The sequence below is a fragment of the Schistocerca cancellata genome, chromosome 8 (genome assembly GCF_023864275.1).
Source record: "Schistocerca cancellata isolate TAMUIC-IGC-003103 chromosome 8, iqSchCanc2.1, whole genome shotgun sequence".
Taxonomy (NCBI): Eukaryota; Metazoa; Arthropoda; class Insecta; order Orthoptera; family Acrididae; genus Schistocerca; species Schistocerca cancellata.
In genome coordinates, this window is record NC_064633.1 from 395,190,188 (window position 1) to 395,216,159 (window position 25,972).

Here is a 25,972-nt window from a genome sequence, read left to right on the forward strand (position 1 = left end):
GAGAGCTGCATCCAACCACTCTCTGGACTGAAGACCACAAAAACAACAATATTACACGGCCTTAGAAATGTAGGCCCGGAACCAAATGGTTCGAATGGTTCTAAGCACTATGGGACTTAACATCTGAGGTCATCAGTCCTGTAGACTTAGGACTACTTAAATCTAACTAACCTAAGAACATGACACACATCCATGCCCGAGGCAAGATTCAAACCTGCGACCGTAGTAGCAACGCGGCTCCGGACTGAAGCGCCTAGAACCGCTCGGCCACAACTCCGGCGGCTTGGAACCTGCTTCTTGGTTTGTAAATATTAAGTGTCATGACTTAATAACTCTGTACCAGTGTCTTCAAACAAGAATGTTATGCAGTAACAACCTGTGCCTATTTATTAGTTTTTGCCCATACGTAGGTGTTTTATTTTTTAAAGTTATGTTACTTGTGCAGATGTTCTCACAATGACCTATCCGCTATAAAAATATCTTAATTATGACTCGTCCTACCGTACTTATAAAAGAAATATGGTTAATTATTATTCAGTTTGTGCACATATGTTTATGATAACGACATATAAATATATCACAGTAAATATTCCTCTGCATTTTGCCAGTTGCGAAAAATCTCAGGATTCAAAAAATTTTGAGACGAACTGCTTCAGTATAGTTTCCGGCTGTGTAGAAAAATGCAGCTATATGAGTTTCATGTTTATAGCTACTGTTATTAACATATACAGAGCGAGGTGGCGCGGTAGTTAGCACACTGGACTCGCATCCTGCCATCCTGATTTAAGTTTTCCGTGATTTTCCTAAATCGCTTCAGGCAAATGCCGGGATGGTTCCTTTGAAAGGGCACTGCTGTCTTCCTTGTCCATCCTTCCCTAATCCTCTGGAACCGTTGACCTCGCTATTTGGACCCCTTCCCCAAATTAACTAACCTGTTAACATATACTTACATGCAAACTGAGTGACAGGTCCTAACTTTCTTTTGTCTCTGCAGCAATCTGTGCCCCCCCCTCCTCCCTTTCTTTCTCACATTCTGGCATTTTTGCAATGTTCAGTGCCGTTCAAAGTTAAGCAGCCACCCATATTTACGACGAATTCTTCAATACATTTAATTATAAATCTCCACTCGCATCGTGATTCATACGTAAGCAAGTACGAGGATCCTATGCTTTGGGAAAACATGGCGGACAGTTCAGTTCAGGTTATAGGAGTCTTACATTAACCGATGGAGTCATGTCGACGCGGTATGGAGGGGTGTGGGGTTAACAGACGTGGTGCCACTACTTCTCATTCACTCAATTAGTTCCTTAATTCGGACCACAAGTCCATTTTGATCCATTCTTCCCACCAACGGAAAAATCCCGGGAAGTACCAGAAATCGAACCCGTGTCATCTACAAGACAGGCATCTACGCTGACGGAGGCGGGCTCTGTAGACAGTAGAATGATAATAATAATAATAATAATAATAATACAATTTAAGAAAATTCTTTCTAGAACGAGCAGAAACTAGCAAAGTACACAAAGCAATCATTCATATAAATACATCGGCTACACCACTGCAATTTCATAACCACTTCTACAACCCTTTAGATCACATAACATCAATAGATACGAAGAAAGTAAATTGAAAAAAGAAAACACTACATGGCAAGCACCCGTATCATCTAACACAGTCACACATCGATCAAGACGCATCCAACGCATGGCTAAGAAAAGGCAATATATACAGTGAGAGGAAGGATTCATGATTGCAATACAGGATCAAACAATAAACGCCAGATATTACAGCAAGCATATTATTAAAGATCCCAATACTACAACAGATAAATGCAGACTTTGCAAACAACAAATAGAAACAGTAGATCACATCACAAGTGGATGTACAATACTAGCAAATACAGAATACCCCAGAAGACATGACAATGTAGCAAATATAATACATCAACAGCTTGCCTTACAACATAAACTTATAAAACAACACGTTCCCACATACAAGTATGCACCACAAAATGTACTGGAGAATGATGAATACAAATTATACTGGAACAGAACCATTACAACAGATAAAACAACACCACTTAACAAACCTGACATCATACTCACCAATAAAAAGAAGAAATTAACACAACTAATCGAAATATCCATACCCAATACAACAAATATACAAAAGAAAACAGGAGAAAAAATTGAAAAATAAATACATCCAACTGGCTGAGGAAGTCAAGGACATGTGGCATCAGGATAAAGTTGACATTATACCAATTATACTATCAACTACAGGAGTCATACCACACAATATCCACCAGTACATCAATGCAAAACAGCTACATCCAAACTTATATATACAACTACAGAAATCCGTAATTATTTATACATGTTCAATTACCCGAAAGTTCCTAAATGCAATATAACATATACTGTACAGTTAAAAGGAAGTGACGCTTGATCAAGGTCCGTGTCACTTTCCATTTTTAACCAGACTTAACGTCTGAGAAAGTAAAGAAATAATAATAATAATGTCCGACCCTGGTAGCTGAGTGGTGAGCGCGACGGAATGTCGTACCTAACGGCCCGGGATCGATTCCCGGCTGGGTCGGAGATTTTCTCCGCTCAGGGACTGGGTGTTGTGTTGTCCTTATCATCATCATTTCATCCCCATCGACACACAAGTCGCCGAAGTGGCGTCAACTCGAAAGACTTGCACCAGGCGAACGGTCAACCCGATGGGACGCCCTTGTCACACGGCATTTGCATTTCCATAATAGTAGTAGTAGTAGTAGTAGTAGTAGTAGTGCGAGTATTTGAAGGCTTGCGCCGCCTCTGGCTTCCGGTGTTCCATTTCCTCCGATCACGTGTCTTCCTCTTCTACTCGTCTGGCGTCCATTGTACTACTATCCAAACTATGATGTTATTGTCAATGTTCGTGTAGCACAAGAAATAATTAAGATGAGTTATTCTCAGTATCAATGGTAAATGCAGTTGTAAATGCGGACTACTCAATTCTACTAACACGTAATGATGCCCTCTGATATGAAAGGTTGCAAATTAGAAAGCGCAACACCATTAAAGCTTAATGGAGCTTTGCTATTTTCAATAAAAAGAAATGTACTATTCTTGGGCGCCTTGGCCCCATACACTTTAGATTTCTGAAGGCCTGTCGATATTAGAATATTATGTTTCACGTACCATTCGTCGTTGCAGACGCGAAGTGCCGCTATGCAACACGAAGCTGAAATGCTGTGTTGAAGTGCACCAAAATCTTGACGGCTACGTGAAAGGCTTTGATTGTTGTGGGAGTAATGTTAATTTCTTTTCAACTGCGAGTTTAAGCTGTCTAGCATGTTTTGTGTTTAACATATTAGACATGAAATGTAGCAAAGCTAAAAGTCGCGCACATTAAAATCCGACCAGCTTCATTCTTCTGTTAATGGGAAGAGACTCTGGGCTTTCTGTGAGGTTCGCATTGAAATCTTGTTATAGAACTGATTAAAATTCTTTGAAATCTATTTTCTATTTACATCTGAATTACAATTATTTTCTATGTAGTGAATCGTGTGAGACCTGATCCGTGCTGACTGGTCCAGGCTTAAAAAAATGGCTCCAAGCACTATGGGACTTAACATATGAGGTCATCAGTCCCCTAGACCTAGAACTAATTAAACCTAACTAACCTAAGGACATCACACACATCCATGCCCGAGGCAGGATTCGAACCTGCGACCGTAGCAACAGCGCGGTTCCGGACTGAAGCGGGTCCAGGCTTACACAAAAACTGTTTCTGCAATGATATATTAATTCACCTTCAAGTGAAACACTTGAGCAGATAATTATCAACGAGTGAGTTCCTATTTTTAAGCCGTGTGGGGTAATGAAAAACTTAAAATTATGTTCTCGCCCGCAATGGCGTCTTTGAAATGAAATCAGCTCAGTATATGAAAACTGCAAATTATCCAGTAATAATTATGGGATGCCTTTCCCTACACTATTGAAAGGAAAACACAAGTTTACACATTTCTAGAATTAATTATTATTATCATAAGAAGGCTTTTTCTTACAGTATTAATAACAAACACATACCATTCTCATCACGAATCGTCAATGACGTCCTTCTACAATTACAGTGACTTTTATGGCACAAACGGACTATTTTATGATATAATACTGAGGAACAGTCTCATCTAGATGACTAACGATGAAGAAAAGACAATTATAAACAAGTTGAGGGGGAGATGTAACACGAATGGATTCACACTTCAAGCAAGCTCATGAAGGTAATGCGTCTCTGTTTTGGTTTGCTACACTTCACACTTCCTTTCACAGACCCTTCTCTATTGCACCTAAAACGGCACCCAGGCTTTCCGGCAACGTCTGCTTAATGGTGCGATGTGCTCTTGAGATATCATCTCCCACTCTTTCACAAGGTGTATGGATAGTGCTGACGGGCCCTTCTCCCAAGCTGGTCCCAAACGTGCTCTGTATAACTCAAAAGCCGGCCGCGGTGGTCTCGCGGTTCTAGGCGCGCAGTCCGGAACCGCGCGACTGCTACGATCGCAGGTTCGAATCCTGCCTCGGACATGGATGTGTGTGATGTCCTTAGGTTAGTTAGGTTTAAGTAGTTCTAAGTTAAGTCCCATAGTGCTCAGAGCCATTTGAACCATTTTATAACTCAAAATTAGGACTTCGAGCTGGCCAAGGCCAATTTCATACAAGAATTCCTGCAACCTTGGAATTTGACAGGGTCAAATCGGGAGACGGACGATTTGCTCTGTTAATTGTGTGGGTAAACATCCTAGGTCAAGATGGCTAAAATTCCTTTATCGGTTACTAGTTTCAGCTCACTGATGAGCTAACTTCAGATCTAAAATACAGAAGATTGCATAAAAGAGGTGAACAGCCGTAAAACACGTTTTGTGTTTAAAGATCCATTCCATGGTACATACCAATATAAATTATAACGATCAGGCATTACACATCGTTGTAATCTGTTGAACTGAATCGCTCTTGTTGTCACGTATACAATGAAAAAATTTATAGATAATGACAAATGTAAACACATATAGAAGTACATTTAGTAAGTGGCATAAAGCTACAATCTTACCTAAAATAGGTTGTCATGGTTACATAATTTACATCATTAGTCATTTGGATCTCCAGTGCTCATATTGTCACACTTGCGTTTAAATTCAAGGCGACTGGCAGTGGCAACTTATCATATAGCCCATGTGAACATGTAAACACGGCATTTCACTGGAACGCTAGCCACAAGAACAAGGAAGTAGATGTGTTACCTTTGACAGAGAACTGACCGCATATGTAGCGTCATTGATAGACGAAAACGCTGTCAGATGCAGCTACTAACCAACGAAGTTTTGCAAAGTCGTGCTTCTGTAATAATAAAAAGAGTTGTAACGTATCGAACTTTCTACTAGATTTACGTTATACAAAATATAAGGAACTATGTTCAATTTCTGCTCCCTGGAGTAACTATGTGCTGCCAGTTATCTGACAGCGTTGCGAGTGATACCCCATATTTACATCCACACATGGGCTATATGATGGATTCCTACCCTCAATCTCCTTGCATTTAAACACAATTCTGCACTGGAAACATTTATGGCTAATTATGTAATCTTGATGTCCTATTTTAGATAAGATTATAGCCGCATACCACTTACCAAGTGCACTTCTCTATTTCTTTATTTTTGTCACAATCTATACCTTTTTCAGTGTGTACATGACAACGAGAGCGATACACATTGAATATAATAGTAATTTTTAATAGTATGCATGACTCAAATATACTTTACGGTTGCCTACCTCTTTTACGTAATTTTCTGTATTTTAGATCTGAAGATAGCTCGTCAGTGAGCTGAAACTAGTATCCAATAAAGAAATTTTTAGCGAGCTTGAGCTACATTTTTTATCCACACATGTTAACTCTTCCACATTTCTAGTAATATTTGGGCGTAGCGTGCACTGTCATGCATTAGTGTAGTTCCATCACCATTAATTGGAGTGAAAAAGACAACACGCTCGAAAAGGACTACCTCCACATACCGATGTACCGTAAGACTCCCATGCTCCACGAAGACGAAATTCGTTCTTTTAGTCACATTGATTCCTGCCCACACAATCAGAGAACCACCCTGAAAAGGCGCCCTAGATGAGAATGTGCAAGGGGGAGTACCTTTGCCCGGGCCGGTCCACACCCTCTCTATAGCTCAGTCGTCACAGGCCAAACCACGACTCATCGATAAACAATATTTACCCCTGTTGTAATCTCCACCCGCTATATTCCCCTGCGAAACGTAGTCAAACTGTACGATGATCTCTGGTGAGTTTTGGTTGTATAGTAGGTCTTATGGACTGAAGATTGGCTTCTTCCAGGCTTCTTGGGCAGCTGTCTCACTAACACCCTCGAGTCGATTTCTTGCTTCAACTGCGGTGATGTGACGACTGTGGAGAAGAAGTGGTCATCTCTTATAGATGTTGCTCTTCTAGGGTCAGATCCAGATTTCCTTGCAGGGCCTCCAGTTTCCCCTGCACCTTCTAGAAATCGTGGAAGGTGTAGTTTTCAACACCTCTGTACAGGTCTACTAAAGAGGTTGCAAACATTACACATGTCCGTCCGCTTCTGAAGTATTGCTAAGCGATGTGGGATCCGCATCAGATACACTGAAAATTTTCGTAAAAGGTGAGCTCGTTTTATAAAACAAAGGTGTTTTTCTTTGGTAAGGATATAAACTTAAGCAATTAATTGAAATGTGTGCCAAGCCTAGTACTTGAACCGGGGACTCTCGCTTACTAGACAGATGTGCTAACCACAACTTCGCCGGCCGGTGTGGCCGAGCGGTTCTAGGCGCTTCAGTCTGGAACCGCGCGACCGCTACGGACGCAGGTTCGAATCCTGCCTCGGGCTTGGATGTGTGTGATGTCTTTAGGTTAGTTAGGTTTAAGTAGTTCTAAGTTCTAGGGGACTGATGACCTCAGATGTTAAGTCCCATAGTGCTCAGAGCCATTTTGATTTTAACCACGACGTCACTGTGGGAATGTGGCTACCACAGGTGCACAAACTGCCCTCGTACAGAGCCCTCCCTAACATAAACTCCAAACGAAACATGTCATGAATTATCATTAATTATCCTCAATATACATAATATATGTCATCATATTGAAGTTAAACATCAATAGCTTTGTGCGCCTCCGCACATGTTTCATCACATCACCACTTGAACATCAAGCCGCTTACAGAGACGCGAAGTTTGTTTCAGGGAGGGCACTGGAGTAGGGTAATCCTTGCAGGTGTGGTAACCACAATGCCACGGTGGTGGTGGTGTAAGCACATGTAACCAGTAAGCAGGACACTCGACTTCAGGTCCTGGCCTTGGCACAAATTTTAATTCATTAATTCGTCTTATGTCCTTATAAAAGATTAAGTTGAGACTCATATTGAAACGTCCCCTTAGAAAAATTATACGTGACTGTGCTTAAACTGACACACAATATTTTTAGCGCAACGCAGTCTGACTTTTAATAATCCCTACAAAAGAATGGCCCTGACTAAGAATAACCTATACCTTTCATGAATAACTTAACCTCACAAAAATCTTCGTTACTCAAACTACTGCAATACAGCGAGCGCCACTACTGCCAGCTAAATAAAAGATTCAAACTACTGAAGGGACTAACTTCTGATAGGCATAGTTAGCAAATGAAAGATTTTGATAAAGAACAAACACTGTATTTAGCTTAATAGTGTTCAAAAGTCATTATATATATATATATATATATATAATCAGTTTATGACATCCAGTCTTACAAATTTACTGTCTCTGATGGACACACGTCCAGATCATCCTCTCTCAAAACTCCTCCATCTCTCTCCCCACATCCACCATTGCTGGCGGCTCACCTGCAACTCCGCAACGCTACGTGCTGTTAACAGCCATCTGCCCAACACTACAATTGCGAATATTACAACAATACTACCCAGCCACAGACTGCACACAGCACCGCCAGTGATTTTCATACAGAGCGCTACGTGGCGTTACCAATATAAAAACCTAAACAGCCTACTTACAATATGTCTCCAGCAAAATGTAATTCCATCATATGAAAAGGCGTTTTTCGTTGTAACAGGATCTTCTCGTGAAATTTCAATTACCAAATTTCTCCTCCGAATGCGAAAATACTGTGTTGGCGCCCACCTACGCAGGGAGAAATGGTCATCACAACAACATAAAGGAAATCAGAGCTCGCACGGAAAGATTTAAGTGTTTGTTTTTCCCGTGCGGTGTTCGAGAGTGGAACGGTAGAGATGTAGGTTGAAGGTGGCTCGATGAACTGAACCCTCTGCCAGGCAATTAATTGTGAATTGCAGAGTAATCATGTAGATGGAGATGTACTGCATGCTGCGCCACCTTACACCGAAGTTATAGCTTTCGCACAATCGTCGGGCATTGACAGTATATTTACGTATATTTACTTCAGAAAGCTGATTACGACAGTCACTGAAAGATCCTGCAAACCACGTTTGATTGAAAGGGTAACAAAAAGAGGTACAATAGTAAATGCTACAAGATCAGAAAATATTATTGCGTGTCATCCAGTGTTGGGTTTTTCAGGACGGGACGCTCGGGAAAGAAGAATTAAGGCCAGCGCAATAAACAATCGAGACTTTATCGTTTGCTCGCAAAGTAACGCCCACGACATGCACCGTCTAAAAATATAGGATAATGAGCTACACTCTGATTAAATATGATTTATTACGTACTGCGTTTTTCATGTCGGTCAGCGTACAAAAGCGAAAATCAGGATAAAGGCAGGGATGCACGAAAGTAATAGTAAAATGTCTGAATGAACCAAATTTAGTATGAAAGTAGCAGATATATATAAGACATAAACAGAATGAGATTTTCACTCTGCAGCGGAGTGTGCGGTAGCTCAGATGGTAGAGCACTTGCCCGCGAAAGGCAAAGGTCCAGAGTTCGAGCCTCGCTCCGGCACACAGTTTTAATCTGCCAGAAAGTTTCATATTAGCGCACACTCCGCTGCAGCGTGAAAATCTCATTCTGGAAACATCCCCCAGGCTGTGGCTAAGCCATGTCTCCGCAATATTCTATCTTCCGGGACTGCTAGTTCTGTAAGGTTCGCAGAAGAGCTTCTGTGAAGTTTGGAAAGTAGGAGACGAGGTACTGGCAGAAATGAAGCTATGAGGACGGATCGTGAGTCGTACTTGGGTAGCTCAGATGGTAGAGCACTTGCCGGCGAAAGGCGAAGGTCTCGAGTGCGAGTCTCGGTACGGCACACAGTTTTAGTCTGCTAGGAAGTTTCAAGACAAAAACAGTCATGAACATAAACAGTCATGACGGAGTTATATAGTTTGTTTTATAACACAAGTAACGAAATAAGGCGCCTGCATTTCCAGAATGGAAATTGGTTTAAAGACACTCACTGTCCTGTTATTGCACTGTTTGTACTTTGTCCAATCTTCCTTCTTCCTAATTACCTCAAAAATTCTCTTAGGCATTGGTTTTGTTGGGATTTGTAGTTTTTGCAGTGAAACTTGCCCACTCTTCTGGTATCGCTCTTTTCAGCTCACATTCGCCCTCAAATTGCTTTCCATTGCAGTGTAAGTATTCCCGAAAGATTTACCACGGGGTTCAAATACGGGTTACGTGCAGGCCACGGCAAGATTGGTTGAAATGGCTCTGGGCACTATGGGACTTATCAGTCCCCTAGAACTTAGAACTACTTAAACCTAACTAACCTAAGGACATCACACACATCCATGGATTCGAACCTGCGACCGTAGCGGTCTCGCGCCACGGCAAGACTCGATATCTTTATCTTCAAACTACTTTTTCCTCGTACCAGAAACATACCCATATGCATTATCTTCTTGAAATATTAGACTTTCTTATCCTAGGTTCTCATACATATTTTAATTAGTTCTGTCTGTAGCGTCTCAGTGTGCATGTTAGACTTCATTCTAGTGTTCAGCCAAGCAATGCGTGATTCACCTGTAGCGCAGAAGACTGCCCAATCATAACACTTCCACCGCCAAAATTCTTACCTGTTCTCAGATCACGCCAGTAATATTGAAATCTATCGCGCCCATCTAAATTAAACTTCTTCTCATCACTGAAGATCACTTTATCCCAATCTGAAGTCCATGACATATGTTTTCAGCAAACTACATTCTAGCCTGTTTATGTTTGAGTGTTGGAGCGGGTTTTTGCAGTCGTTACCTGAATGCAATATGTTAGTTTTCTGACTAAATTTTCCGTACACGTCCAGCAGTTACTGGATACTGTAAATCAGTAACACGTTGAGAAGAATGAAGGTTTGTGCCCCTTGCTTTGCGCAAAAGTAACCCCTTTCTTAGCTTCAGATAATTTTCTACTTTGCCCATATTTTCCGTTCTGTCCCTATCGTGGCCCCAGTCTAACGAAATTATCAGTCCCTATACTTGAACAGCTGAACTTCGTTATGGCGCAAAGTCGAGCACCGGCAGGTCAGACGGGAACGACAAGGAAGAGAAGGCTGTGAGAAGATGTCAGTCCATTGCACGCTGACCAGACCTCCCTCCAGGATGACAACGCTACAGCAACGGCCTCTATGTGAAGGGGACATAGCGCCGTGACCCGACTGGTGGCGGCCCGGTTCTATAGCAGCTTCAAGACTAGTTACTTCGCTTGTACACTCTATGTAGCGCACACTTGGGACTGTCAACACCTTTCACCCATACTGAGACAGATTCCGATTCATTTATTTTACGACGATTCCTGGTCCTGAGAACCAAGGCATAGTGGACATGTAGTTATGCCGCGTTATTTTAGGAGGAGTAGGCGTTCGCGGCTTACAGTTTTTAAAGCAATAGACAACATTTCTATTACTACCAAGGATTTCGTAGGCGCCCAAGTCATATTGCATTGGCCATCAGTGTTTTGCGGTGGAGTTCTGAACTTGATTCTAATTATTTTGTATGTCGCTCTCTGCTTGCCACACGTCTGTATTATTGTAAAAGTTCCTAGACACAACAAACTTGGCTGTTTTTACGATTAGTGTGTCCCATGTCGTTGTACGTGCAGATTTTTGCTTTTTCATCACATAATAACTGTTATCCTCGTGGCATTGTCACATTCGTGGTTGATGTACACATCACCCACTGCCACTAGTGGTGTCTGTTTCCTATTTGCAGTAGCGGCACGTACGCACACAATAACACCGTGCGCCGACTGCCTCTATACCGAATTCTGCCCACTAACACCTGATTCGTTGAGGTATTGTTATATACGTTACTGCTGACATCAAATGTGGTACCGTTTGACTGCACTTGTCGGTGTATTCGATGTCGTACTATTGCATATATATTGTGCACAACTATTCCAACCGACAAGATTAATTTTCCTGCAAATATTCGTGCCTTTATACTGATTCCCACTACAGTAATACTGAGTAACGACGGATATCTTGGAGTTAAAAATAAACTTAACTCCATAGGACGCGAAAGGTTTGCCACAATATTTGCTGGCGCCGAGCTTCGCTTGTACCCTCCAACCCCACTCATCTCCACCGTCTGGTTCGGCAGCCGGCGTCGCGGGTCAGAAGTTCAAATCCATTACGGGTCCGGCGGCTGCCGGACAGGTTTACGCCTGGTGGACGCGCGGCTCTCGCCGGCAGGACGCCGTCCGCAGACGCCGAACATCCACCGCCTCGTGCAGAGCGCCGGGACTTCTGCGAAAACCCCGCGGCTGACAAGCTGCCTTTTAATTAGCTGCTGTCAGGCGCAGCGCGGCCTAAAGACGAGCTTACTTGGCCGGCCGCGGGGCCCAGGTATGCGGTTCCGTCTCAGACGCACGTCCAAAGCATAAAATACACAACATAGCTCCATATTTATAAAACGTTTAAAACTTATCTTGGTGGGTACCAGGTCCAAAATTTCTACTTCAAGAAGGAAATACGGACAGTCGCCACTAACTAACCGAGAAGACCGCAGAAAACATTGCAAATAGTATAGAAAGGCTTCTAAATTGCCTTCGCTCCACAGAAACATTCCCACCTGAAACTCCCCTAAAACTCAATCCAGATTCACAGGCACCATATGAAAACAATATAGCTAGACAAATTAAAAGGTTTAAAAATAATAAATCATTACACGACGACAGAATTGCTGCAGAACTCCCAAAAACCTGTGGAATTTTCAGAGTTTAATTCGTGCTACGTGTGATGTAAAAGCCATCTTGTTTCAATCAATGGGCTGCGTCACGCTCCCTTTTCTACACAACTCGGTCCGTGTTTGCGATGTATTTATTTCTTGCCATCAGAGACGACATCTGTGGAGTGTAAAATGCTGTGAGCCCATTGACGATGGTCGGCCGTTGTGGCCGAGCGGTTCTAGGCGCTACAGTCTGGAACCGCGCGACCGCTACGGTCGCAGGTTCGAATCCTGCCTCGGGTATGGATGTGTGTGATGTCCTTAGGTTAGTTAGGTTTAAGTAGTTTTAAGGTCTAGGGGACTGATAACCTCAGAAGTTAAGTCCCATAGTGCTCAGAGCCATTTGAACCATTTACGATGCGACTAATTAAGATTAAAGAAATGTGCACGTGGTGGATCCGAAACCCGAAAGGAAATAACCTCAATAACAAGACAAGCCCAAAGACAACGTTTTGCTCGTCCACTATTGTTAAACTATCATCATATGACGCTTGTCCGGCGTTCAGTGATTGTAACGCTGTAAGAATCAGGACCCTTATGAGACTCATATTTGATTCAGATTCTTCACTGAAAACCCTTTGAAAAAAGCTGATACGTGGGTATTGCCAATTCTTAAATGTCAGTGAACGATATTGCCGAAAGGGCATGCCAGAAGGATCACACTAGAAGAAAAATACTCGAATAATAACAACAAAACTAACAGCTGAATTGGAATCCAACGTCTTTTGTTTAACACAAGCTACCGACTACAGTTGTTGGTTTTGGCATCATTACTCAAGTACTTCATGTCTGGCTGCTGTCCCACTTTCCTTCATGGATTACCACGGACTAGAAGAAAAGAGCTACATGTAGACCTAAGAGACCAAATGTATGGTCATAGCCAACACTAAGGTAATGTCTTCTGGCATAAAAGTGAAATATGCTACATACTTCGTAAATACTACTCTACAACTACCTGTTGTCCAAAATTTTTTATTGTGTATTGTTGTCATATTTATTTAAGTATTGGTGAAATAAAAATTGCCACGTGTTATACACGCAAATTTAAAAATTTTAGCAAGAGTACTAAGACTGATATTCAGAAACTGGTATACAGATTTGTTTGTCTAATTACTAAGAATAACCTACCACATTTTAAAGTGGTAAGTAAATAATCATTGAGAAAATGTTCCTTATGTGACAGAATGTGTTGTGGAAGTATCCAGCAGCTTAATGATCAAACTGTTTGACAAAAAAATTGAAAAAAAGTCTAGATTATAACGAATAACGTAACGACAACATTCACAAAATTTGTGTCAGTTATATCTCAAACAGTTAAATTTACGTAAGCTTATACACTAAAGAGCCAAAGAAACTGGTACACCTGCCTAACATCGTGTAGGGCCCCCGCAAGCACGCTTTACACGACGTGGCGTGGACTCGACTAATGTCTGAAGTAGTGCTGGAGGGAAATGACACCATGAAATCTACAGAGCTGTCCTTAAATCCGTAAGAGTAGGAGGGGGTGGATATCTCTTCTGAACAGCTTGTTGCAAGGATCCCAAGTATGCTCAATAATGTTCATGTCTGGCGAGCTTGGTGGCCAGCGGAAGTGTTTAAACTCAAGAGTATTCTGGAGCTACTCTGTAGCAATTCTGGACGTGAGGGATGTCGCATTGTCCTGCTGCAATTTCCCAAGTCCTTCGGAATGGACAATGGACATGAATGGATGCAGATGATCAGACAGGATGCTTATGTACGTGTCAGCTTGTCAGAGACGTATCTACACATATCAGGGCACCCATATAATTCCAAATGCACACGCCCCACACCGTTACAGAGCCTCCACCAGCTTGAACAGTCTCCTACTGATATGCAGGGTCCATGGATTCATGACGTTGCGTCCATAGCCGTACACGTCCATCCACTTGATTCAATTTGAAAATAGACTCGTCCGACCAGGAAACATGTTTCCAATCATCAACAGTCCAATGTCGGTGTTGAGGGGCCCAGGTGAGACGTAAAACTTTGTGTCGTGCAGTCATCAAGGGTACCCGAGAGGGCCTTCGGCTCCGAAAGCCCGTATCGATGGTGTTCCGCTGACTGGATCTCACGCTGACACTTGCTGATGGTCCAGCTTTGAAATCTGCAGCAATTTGCGGAAGGATTGCACTTCTGTCACGTTGAACGATTCTCTTCAGTCGTCGTTGGCCCCTTTCTTGCAGGATCTTTTTCCGCCGTAGCGGCCGGAGATTTGAAGTCTCCCCGCATTCCTGATATTCACGGTACACTTGTGAAATGGTCGTATGCTAAAATCCCCACTTCATCGCTACCTCGGAGATGCTGTGTCCCATCGCTCGTGCGCGACTGTAACACCATATTCAAACTCACGTAACTCTTAATAACCTGCCATTGTAGCAAGAGCAACCGATCTATCAATTGCACCAGACACTTGTTGTCTTATATAGGCGTTGCCGACCAGAACGCCGTGTTTACCTCTCTCTGTATTTGAATACGCATGCAAACCTATACCAGTTTCTTTGGCACTTGTAATGGTCGCCTGGTCGTAGATATTGCTAATTGCTATAATCGCACTATTTCACTCCCATTTACGGAGCTTGTTAGCACTTGATGTTAGGTTGGCGCCATTAAAATGCATTGTGTTGTGGTAATCGCTGCTACTTGCTGGATCGCTGCTGTCTCTCGATGCTGATGCTGGCTCTACATCTGGTTGTCTAGGGTTAAAAACATGAGGTCCCGTGTTTTTTATGTGCTTTTGATGATAAAGAACGAGCGAAACCAACAAATATGTCAACTTCAAATATTTATTACTCTGGTGGCCATCTTAATTCCACTGTCCACCAAAGACCATGACTCAACACAAAGTAGTACTTCTGTTACATGTTCTTTGCATTGTTTATCCACCTCAAACAATAACACACAAACACACTTTACATTCCGACTGCCTCCCGACCCTTCTTGCAGCTTGTATTTATAACATTGTCAAAGAACTACTAAAAAGAGATATAGTCTATAAGTCACATGTACATCTGTTATCATAATTTGTGCAGAAAAGTTATTAATTTGCATCGAGTGACATAATTTAACATGTTATTAAAATGACAGATTTGTTGACTTGACAGAATAATTCTCTGTTACAAAAAGGCCGTTTTTTTAGAAGTTTGTCAATTGACTTCTCTAATTTGCATAAATAAGTAAATAACATGAATTATTAAGAATTACATTGGTTTTCGTCTAAAATAGGATTGCTTACGTGAATACTGAGTGAAAACGCTCCTAGTGAACAAATAGGTTTCACTCGGTGATTTTTATTTAAGGAGATCCAAAATACCTAAGTTGGCCACTATTTTTCGTACTTCATATTAATTATTTAAGATGAACTTAGTGTTTTTACATAATGACATTTGCTGTATCAGTGATCAAGTGATATAAACTTTTGTGTGGGTCAGTTATTCAGTATAATTTAATGGGTTGACTGTTCATGCAGACATGTTATGCAATCATTGTTAACATACACAATAACTTTTCTATAATCATAAATACTCGTTAAACTGGTTGAATTTGGAGGGTATCGCATACTTCGGTACAGTAAAGCCTTAAATATGTTCCGTTACACACTTCAGTATATGCATCCGTGTATTTTCTCATACATCGCACCCCCCCTTTTTTTTTTAAAAAAAAAAAAAAGAAAACACCACTGATGATGCAGAACATTGGCAATCTAAGAAAATTCCGGACTGATGTAGAGTGCTGGTTGGGTGAATAGCTGTAGCTGTGTCTGGGGTCTCTGTCGTCTCTGGTCTTAAGAGTCTGAATTAATACAGGTTGTCGAAAGTTGTAAAAACGACCTTCGGAGGTGTACCAACTATAGTTGTTCTTTATCAGTTCATTCATCTGCTGATCTTCTGTCCTAGGCGCCAGACTTTGTTTCTTCAGCAGGTGTTTCGTCGCCTAATAAGGAATTTATTAACAAAATGGGATAACAGGGAAGCTTCAGACCACTGAAAGTCAGTATAGTCTGCCAATGCATTTATTTATAAAAGGACACTTAAATGAGAGTTACACCTTCACAAGGTTCCTAAAATATTACAATAACACAACCGCTGGGCGAGCAATGGACTTTCTGTGGGACAAGTCAAAAGGACAAAGCTTAAAAGACGTCTTCAGAATAAAGACCAGACCCTAGAGCGAGCGGTGAAATGAAATAACATTAACGAAAGAAGCTAGCCATGATTCAAGAATACGGTCACAGTAACAGGCGTCGGTCAGTAGAGCATACCACTCTAGATGTCGATTTGCAGCGCAGGTATCTCGCGGTGCAAACATAACGACAGCACAGACGCGACCATCGTAGTTGCGTTTAATTATCACGAGCAGCTCGCGGATGGCTAACACAAGGGTGTTTCCAAGCCTTGGTATAAAATGGCGGTAAGCGCTGCACGTTGAACCTCCCGATGTAGACACCTTTAGTAACTGCAACGGAATGGGGCGGTGAGCTCTTCTCCGAGCTAGTTAAAAGACTCGCTCGATAGACTACCGCGCACCTCTGCAGTATACGTAAAGACCCTTGTAGCCAAACTAAGGTCCAGCCCACACGCAATGATCTGTCTGCGCAAATATCTGCGTACATCACATCACACAGGAGATTTGAGCAGATAAGAGATGTGCACAAACCTGGAAGTTTGAGCGAAGTTGCTCAAATCCGTGGGTTCAAATAACATCTGAACAGACAAGTAGGAGCGTGTGGAGAGAAGATCGCCGCAAATCTGGCATTAAGACGTGTTTGAGTCGGCTGTTTGTTCAGTCAGGTGTTTCTCGTCTGTATGTGCAGAGTTAATTTTTAAAATGACAGATACACGTCAGTGTTCTGGATTGTTCGTTGCCGAATTTATGGAAATGTGTAGAAGTCTTACACGTTTGTGGAAAATTAGAAGCAAGGAATACAGCGACAGGGATATGAAGGCGGTTGCTTATAATGCTTGAACAGACAACAGGGTATATAATAATAATATATTCCTTGCGGACTGTTTACCACAAGGAGCTTAGCAAAGTGACGAAATGTATTCGATCTGGTGCCAGGGGAATGCTGGCATACGTTCTTTTCTCCATCGTTTTCGTACATATCACTACGAAAACGATGGAGAAAACGTATGCTGATGCTAAAACGTTAACAACGCTTTTCTTGGATATTTGGTTCATCTTTTCCACTATTTCGCACATATTTTCCGCGTTTGACTTACGAAATTTATAACCTGACATCAGACCTTTTCGTGACAGGAATGTGCATTTCATCTCATTTAAGAGAGAAAATAAAGTATGTGTTAAGACGATGGACCTACAGGGTCCGAAATGCATCGTGTACTGAATAAAACATGAAAAGCTGTGACTGAAGGCGTTTTTTAATTCATACCTCGAGTTTGCGGAATAATGGTTAAAAGTTGACGGTGAAGTGCCTGAAAGTAACGTGAACATGTGAAAAAAACGAACACGAGAAATTGCGTTATTAATATATAAAGTGTGGCCTTTGAATAACCAGAAACCGAGTGCCTTGCTACACAAGGCGTGACCGCAAACTAAATATTCATAATAGTCAAACTGTGTAATATTCTAGCGAGCATTCTGTCACAGACAATCTGTTTGTTAATCCTTTTAGTAACGGGTTTGGTTAATTACAATAAGCTGGCTGTTACGGGTGAGTGTGATTGTGTGTGAAGGACGAAACTGTAACTTAAGAGTAACACGGGATTGGCGGAGTTTTGTATCAAACAAGACACAACATATTAAAGTTTTTACTCGCAAACTACCTTTCAATTAAACGCTCGGCTGACCTGATACTCAAAATCATTTTGATGTGACCTTTAGCGATGTGTAGCGCGGCTAGTTTCTGCTACAGATGTTTCTAGCCGACAAACATTACGCATTTTTCTAACAGGAAAGGCAAAAGAACAACTCCCCGAAAGATGAGTGAAATTGTCTCCTATTGGACGAACCACTAATAACCGCGCCATTGCAGTACCACATCAAAATTCATTAGTAAATCCGAAGGACCCAGCCTCAAAGATTTCAACCATTGAATAAAATCCACGGAATTGGAGATATGATGGTCACACTTACCAACAAATGGGTTGAGAACAGATGTTAAATATTTCTATCGACCGGGAGAGCTGTGTGTGCTGACCACACGCCCCTCTTATCCACATCCTCTGCTGAGGCGGTCGAATGGTCCCGGTGGGCCACTTGTGGCCTGAAGACGGAGTGCTTTTATAAGTGGGTGCACCCAAATTACTAACAATAGAGGAACCCCTCCCTTGTGTAACTGTGGCGTGTCATAGGCGGAACGGCAGCACCAGGATCAAGTTCCATGCGAAATCTCTGCATAAATATTCTTGCGTAAATCTTCTAGCAACGCGCTTTTTTTTTTTCAAAGGCGAAAGAGTCTTGCGCTTAATCCTTTCTGTGTGGTCACTAGAGAGTCTTTCGCAAGCCGGATCGTTGAGTAGTGAATCCATTTTAAGTACGTAATACTCCCTGGTTGTCGAGACTGTGATAGTGTTTATTAAGAGGCAAATTAAATTAGGTTGGCGGAAAATATTGCTTAATAGAGACAATGGCATTCCTCTTGTAAGGATGTGGAACATTACTATCCTCCATCAAAACAGAACGTTCCTCCATGCGGCCAGCCCGAGTTTCTGAAATTAACTTTGAGTTCGATATATCGTTGTCCCCAATGTTCTTTTGACTGGAATACTCTCTTACAAATTCTAAAGGTGGCAGGGGTAAAATACAGGGAGCGAAAGGCTATTTACAATTTGTACAGAAACCAGATGGCAGTTCTAAGAGTCGGGGGGCACGAAAGGGAAGCAGTCCCCGATGTTGTTCAATCTGTATATTGAGCACGCAGTAAAGGAAACAAAAGAAAAGTTCGGAGTAGGTATTAAAATCCATGGAGAAGAAATAAAAACGTTGAGGTTCACCGATGACATTGTAATTCTGTCAGAGACAGCAAAGGACTTGGAAGAGCAGTTGAATGGAATGGACAGTGTCTTGAAAGGAGGATATAAGATAAACATCAACAAAAGCAAAACGAGGATAGTGTAATGTAGTCGAATTAAGTCAGGTGATGCTGAGGGAATTAAATTAGGAAATGGAGTCACTTAAAGTAGTAAAGGAGTTTTACTATTTGGGGAGCAAAATAACTGATGATGGTCGAAGTAGAGAGGATATAAAATGTAGACTGGCAATGGCAAGGAAAGCATTTCTGAAGAAGAGAAATTTGTTAACATCGAGTATAGATTTAAGTGTCAGGAAGTCATTTCTGGAAGTATTTGTGTGGAGTGTAGTGAAGTGAGAGTGAAACATGGACGATAAATAGTTTGGACAAGAAGAGAATAGAAGCTTTCGAAATGTGGTGCTACAGAAGAATGTTGAAGATTAGATGAGTAGATCACATAACTAATGAGGAGGTATTGAATAGGATTGGGGAGAAGAGGAGTTTGTGGCACAACTTGACTAGAAGAATGGACCGGTTGGTAGGACATGTTCTGAGGCATCCAGGGATCACAAATTTAGCATTGGAGGGCAGTGTGGAGGGTAAAAATCGTAGAGGGAGACCAAAAGATGAATACACTAAACAGATTCAGAAGGATGTTGTTTGCAGTAGGTACTGGGAGATGAAAACGCTTGCACAGGATAGAATAGCATGGAAATCTGCATCAAACCAGTCTCAGGACTGAAGACCACAACAACAACCAGCGTTCTTCTAAGGGCGGCACCACCAGCCCAGTCTTGGACGGCAGCAACTTTGACGGCCAGCGCAGGCGCTTTGCGTGCTGCGGAGACCTTCATAGGAAGACGAATTGTAACATTGTCGTCAGTTTTAGCGGGACTCAGCAGCGGCAGCGGCTTTATCCTGAAGATTGTGAACATATGGATCGCCGATTAATTGAATCATGTTGATTTTAGGATCCGGCGACAAACCCGTGGAGACCTTTAAGACTTACTGCGCCGGGAAAGCCTACAAAGTCACATACAGGGTGTTTCGAAATCTCTGCATCAAACGTCCAGCGGTAATAGATCATGTCATGGGAACAGTTTATGCCGAAAGCTTTTGATTTAAATCCGAATTCGACGCGACAAGTTAACCCAGAGCTTTTTATCAAAAGACCAAGTCGCAGGCCGGCCTGAGTGGCCGAGCGGTTCTAGGCGCTACAGTTTGGAACCGCGCGACCGCTACGGTCGCAGATTCGAATCCTGCCTCGGGCATGGATGTGTGTGATGTCCTTAGGTTAGTTAGGTTTAAGTAGTTCGAAGTTCTAGGGGACTGATGACTTCAGAAGTTAAATCCCTTAGTGTTCAGAGCCATTTGACCATTTTTTGAACTAAGTCGCAGAAGAATTCGTACCCATTCTACGTGTTGTTTGCCGTGCTGCCGGCTTTCTCCCTGAAGCCGACTGCATGCTATCGCTGCAGCTGCTGCAGCGGCGGCCGTTCACCTGGGTCGCCATCGCCATCGTGACGCCGGTCCAGTCCGCTCTCCTTGGGCGACCTTGCATTGTCCCGCCTAGCCCCGCCCCCCTGCGATACAGCGCTAGCTGCTAGCGGGACACGAACCAGTCCTCCGCTGCAGTGCTGCCAGCTGTCGGCACACTTTGGCCTTACTACTCGGAACAAGTTATCCTGTGCTCGCTTCCTCGGCTTAGCCTACTTCAGGGAGAAGAGGCGACTCCGGTTTGGAAAGCTGACGTTAATGGTCGGGAGAGCGGCTTGCAGACGACGCGTCCTCCAGTGGTCTCCACTAACCAGAGAGTTAAGCACATAACACCGCGATTACACGCGACACAACTTGCAGACGACGAAGATCATATTTAGCAACCGGTATTTTGCTGTACTGTTCGCATGTCAGGTCCTAATGTATGTTACCTAAACAAATACCGGTTTTCAGAGCACTAGTAGTTTTACACCAGTGTCGGAGTTGGTGGTGTAGTGGTAAAGTGCGACCCTAGATACCGTAGCGTCGCGGTATCGAATCTCCACGAGACAACGGAATTTTTCAGTCTGCTTCTATGCTACATCTCTCATTGATGTGAGGACATCCCAGTAACAGCGTGTAGTTCGGACTCCATGTTAAACAGTACGTCCCCTTGCGCGGGTAGCATTAGTGGGGTAGGTTAAGGGCAGCATCCAATTACACTACTGGCCATTAAAATTGCTACACCAAGAAGAAATGCAGATGATAAACGGGTATTCATTGGACAAATATCTTATACTAGAACTGACATGTGATTTCATTTTCACGCAGTTTGGGTGCATAGATCCTGAGAAATCAGTACCCAGAACAACCACCTCTGGCCGTAATAACGGCCTTGATACACCTGGGCATTGAGTCAAACAGAGCTTGGATGGTGTGTACAGGTACAGCTGCCCATGCAGCTTCAACACGATACCACAGTTTATCAACAGTAGTGGCTGGCGTTTTGTGACGAGCCAGTTGCTCGGCCACCATTGACCAGACGTTTTCAGTTAGTGAGAGATATGGAGAATGTGCTGGCCAGGGCAGCAGTCGAACATTTTCTGTATCCAGAAAGGCCCGTACAGGACCTGCAACACGCGCTCGTGCATTATCCTGCTGAAATGTGGGGTTTTGCAGAGATAGAATGAAGGGTAGAGCCACGGGTCGTCACACATCTGAAATGTAACGTCCACTGTTCAAAGTGCCATCAATGGGAACAAGAGGTGACCGAGACGTGTAACCGATGGCATCCTATGCCATCACGCCGGGTGATACGCCAGTATGGCGATGACAAATACACGCTTCCAATGTGCGTTCACCGCGATGTCGCCAAACACGGATGCGACCATCATGATGCTGTAAACAGAACCTGGATTCATCCGAAAAAATGACGTTTTGCCATTCGTGAACCCAGGTTCATCGTTGAACACACCGTCGCAGAAGCTCCTGTCTGTGATGCAGCGTCAAGGGTAACCGCAGCCATGGTCTCCGAGCTGATAGTCCATGCTGCTGCAAACGTCGTAGAACTGTTCGTGCAGATGGTTGTTGTCTTGCAAACGTCCCCATCTGTTGACTCAGGGATCGAGACGTGGCTGCACGATCCGTTACAGCCATGCGGATAAGATACCTGTCATCTCGACTGCTAGAGATACGAGACCGTTGGGATCCAGCACGGCGTTCCGTATTATCCTCCTGAACCCACCGATTCCATATTCTGCTAACAGTCATTGGATCTCGACCAACGCGAGCAGCAATGTCGCGATACGATAAACTGCAATCGCGATAGGCTACAATCCGACCTTTATCAAAGTGGGAAACGAGATGGTGGGTATTTCTCCTCCTTACACGAGGCTCACAACAACGTTTCACCGGGCAACGCCGGTCAACTGCTGTTTGTGTATGAGAAATCGCTTGGAAACTTTCCTCATTTCAGCACGTTGTAGTTGTCGCCACCGGCGCCAACCTTGTGTGAATGCTCTGAAAAGCTAATCATTTGTATATCACAGCATGTTCTTCCTGTCGGTTAAATTTCGCGTCTGTAGCACATCTTCGTGGTGTAGCAATTTTAATGGCCAGTAGCGTAAAAGAATTTCCAAACACACGGCCTAACATTGCTCTTAAGGACTCCTAGACCATAATGCCATACTAATTTACTTTTGCACCAATGATACCCATAAATAACTTGATACGATTTCGTCAACCCGGTGAAGTAAATAGTGTGGTGTCACCGCCAGACACCACACTTGCTAGGTGGTAGCCTTTAAATAGGCCGCGGTCCGTTAGTATACGTCGGACCCGCGTATCGCCACTATGAGTGATTGCAGACCGAGCGCCGCCACACGGCAGGTCTAGAGAGACTTCCTAGCACTCGCCCCAGTGGTACAACCGACTTTGCTAGCGATGCTTCACTGACAAAATACGCTCTCATTTGCCGAGGCGATAGTTAGCATAGCCTTCAGCTACGTCATTTGCTACGACCTAGCAAGGCGCCATTACCAGTTACTATTGATGCTGTAAAACATGTACCGTCAAGAGCGACGCTCATCATTTATGGATTAAAGTTATGTATTCCAGCAGCTACGTACTTTTTTTTTGCTAAAGTCTAATTTCCTTGATCAGTTCCAGACCTCACGCCAGCCTGCGTGAGCTAAAACGCGTGCCTTTCGGCTTCCTCTCAAAACCGGTGTTGGCTCTCCTGCCAACCCACAACAAATAGTACCTTCGTAACAGGGGCTTTCGATAAGTAATGTAACACTTTTTTTCTGAAAGCAGGTTGCTTTTATCGAGGATTCCAAAACCCCCTGTTATTCCCCATTCTTTTGGCTACAAAACCCTATTTTTCAATATAATCTCCGTTCAGTACCACGGCCCTACACCACCTTCCTGCGAGGGCCTGTATGCGCGCAGTGTTACCACTCTACGTTGGAGCGAACGTCTTGCTGCATCAATAACCTCTCCATCAGACACGCACTGCTTCCCGCGGGGTGCATTCTTCACTGGGCAAAACGGGTGGATGTCGGAAGGCGCGAGATCCGGGCTGTAGGGTGAATGAGGAATAACAGTCTAATGACGTTGTGTGACCACCTCTGGCGTGCGCATACTTCTGTGTAGCGCCACTCCACGGACTGCCGTTTTATTTCCGGTTCGAAGAGATGTAACCAAGGCGTATTAAATTTCAAGGAAAAGAAATAAAAACTTCATAATTTGCCGATGACACTCTAAATCTGGCAGAGTCGGCTAAAGAGTTGGAACAGAAGTTGAACAGAATGGTGGGGTCTTTGAAAAGATATTATGAGATGAAAGTCGCTAAAAGTAAAACAAACAGAATTGAATGGTGTCGACTTAAATCAGACAATGCTGAGGGCATCTGGCTGATGAGTAAGACGCTTAAAGTAGTGACTGAGTTTTGATAGTTAGCAAAATAATGAATGGCCAAAGTAGAGAGGATATAACATACAGACTGGCTACAGCAAAAAAACTGTTTTTAAAAAATAGCGATTTGTTAACAACAGGTATAAATTCAAGCGTTAGGAAGTCTTCTTTGAAGATAATGGTATGGGGTGCACTTTGAGTCGGAACTGAAACGCGAGCGATGAACAGTTTCAACAAGAAGAGTGTAGAAGCTTATGGATGCAGGTTGCAGCAGTTAGAGGTTGCACACCATAGACTAGCCCGAAGAGCTGCATCAAACCAGACCTCGGAGTGAGGACCACAACAGCATAACTACACACACTTTCCTAATGGATGTGAGTAAACTCATAAGGAGTAGAGGATAAGGAGATGGAGAGTATTCAAGAAGAGATGTTTAAAAATCTTGCGTACAAAACTGTTCTAGTACTCACCTTAATCACGCATGTTGTGGAAAATGGTGCGAAATGGTCACTGGTGGAACGTTAACGTGTGCCAACTTTTTTGTGATTAGGAATGAATACAGATACGTTCCTGGGGAATGTTTTGGCACTAGTCATTGATGGTGATGGTGTATGGGAGCTTTTGCGACTAAAACAGAGTAGGTAAAGCAGTTTATAAATTAGCCAGACCGAGCGAAGTGGCGCAGTGGTTGGCACACCTGATTCGCATTCGGGAGGATAACGGTTCAAACCCGCGTCCAGCCATCCTGATTTAGGTTTTCTATGATTTCTCTCAATCGACTCAGGCAAATGCCGGGATGGTTCCTTTGAAAGGGTACGGCCAGTTTCCTTCCCCATACGCCCCTAATCCGATGGGACCGATGACCTCGCTGTTTGGTCCCCTCCCACAAACCAACCAACCAAACAAACAAATTAGCCAGCTACACAGGATATAGGCCTGCTACAAAGCATTTCGATTGGGCTAATTCATCAACTGATCAGAACTGACGTACTTCTTTCTGTCTAATAAAGATATTATGTATTTCTTTTCAAATCAAATCAGGAAGCTAATAACTTCCTGATCAGTCCTATACTTTTTTCCTTCACTCCACATTAAATCACTTCATCCACATAAACAATACTTTGAACAGTAACTACCTTCCGACGGTACAGTCGCGATTGAAATTAATAGTGAAATCTAAACTCTAGAATGCAAACCCGCGGTTTCAGATCAATACTGGAATGTGTAAGTGGCCTACCCGAACTATTTTTGGGATATCAGTTTAGGGAACCGTCTAATCGTAGTGATAGTAACGCAAAGATCATACGACAGCACTAAACTCATCTTTTTCTGGACTTTTTTTAATATATATAATCTCTTACTAAGAAAGACGACAGGGCGTCGCAAGTAAGTTACCCGTGCGCAGACGCTGACGAACAGGTTTGGATCCGGAGGGTGCAGTATACTTGCTCTGGATTAGGCGTCAGAAGCGGAAGTCTCGCCGAGTAGTGACAGCTAAAGCCAGCCTCAATTCACGCAAACTTCACGGAGCTGGTCCAATGAGCACTCACCCCGCCCGGCAGAATTCCAAATTTTTTAAATAGGTGACATATTAATTCTAGGGAACTGGGTGTGATCTAAAGAGCTTCCCAATTATTAAATAAGCAGTAAATCCCCCACCATCGATTTTTTATAGAATTGTACTCTCACCTATATAACTGCTTCAAACCTCTGGTTACTTTACAAATGAGTTAATGGGCTAAATATTTGAGATTGAGCATGTAAGCGAGAAAAAGTTTTGAAAACGCTATTAATTTTTGAAGTTTGTTGCAAATCACTAATTACTCTAATTATCAAAAAGTGGGTGGGTACAGTCTGCATAATTCCACT

General features: G+C 42.9%; 1 protein-coding gene across 3 annotated transcripts in view; it reads left to right on the forward strand.

Annotated features, from left to right (window-relative positions):
• LOC126094635 (leucine-rich repeat-containing protein 24-like) overlaps window positions 1–25,972 on the forward strand; it is a 377,583-nt gene that overhangs the window by 259,250 nt on the left and 92,361 nt on the right. The gene's annotated exons all lie outside the window — the stretch shown is intronic.